We start from the raw sequence: 436 nt of genomic DNA, 5'->3' as shown, positions 1-436 counted from the left end.
ATATATATATATGTGTGTGTGTGTGTGTGTGTGTATCTTTCCCTTCCTTTCTCTCTCTCCTTTCTCTCTTTATCTCTATTTCTCTCTTTCTTTCCCTCTCTCCCTCTTTCTCTCTCTCTATTTCTCTTTCCCTCTCTCTCCCTCTCCCTCCCTCCTTCTCTTTCTTTCACTCAATCTCTCTCTCACTCATTCTTTTTTCTTTCTCTCTTTTCCCTATTTCTCTCTTTCTCTCTTTCCCCTATATCTTTCTCTTTCTCTCTCCTGCTTTCTCTCTCCTGCTTTCTCTCTCTCCCTCTCCCTCCCTCCCTCTCTTTCTTTTACTCAATCTCTTTCTCACTCATTCTTTTTTCTTTCTCTCTTTTCCCTATTTCCCTCTCTCTCTCCCTCTCCCTCTCCCTCCCTCTCTCTCTAATAAATATGTAAATCATCAACTGAA

The sequence above is a fragment of the Octopus bimaculoides genome, chromosome 1, assembly GCF_001194135.2.
Source record: "Octopus bimaculoides isolate UCB-OBI-ISO-001 chromosome 1, ASM119413v2, whole genome shotgun sequence".
In the NCBI taxonomy this organism is placed as follows: Eukaryota; Metazoa; Mollusca; class Cephalopoda; order Octopoda; family Octopodidae; genus Octopus; species Octopus bimaculoides.
Note: the sequence above shows the minus strand (reverse complement) of the source record.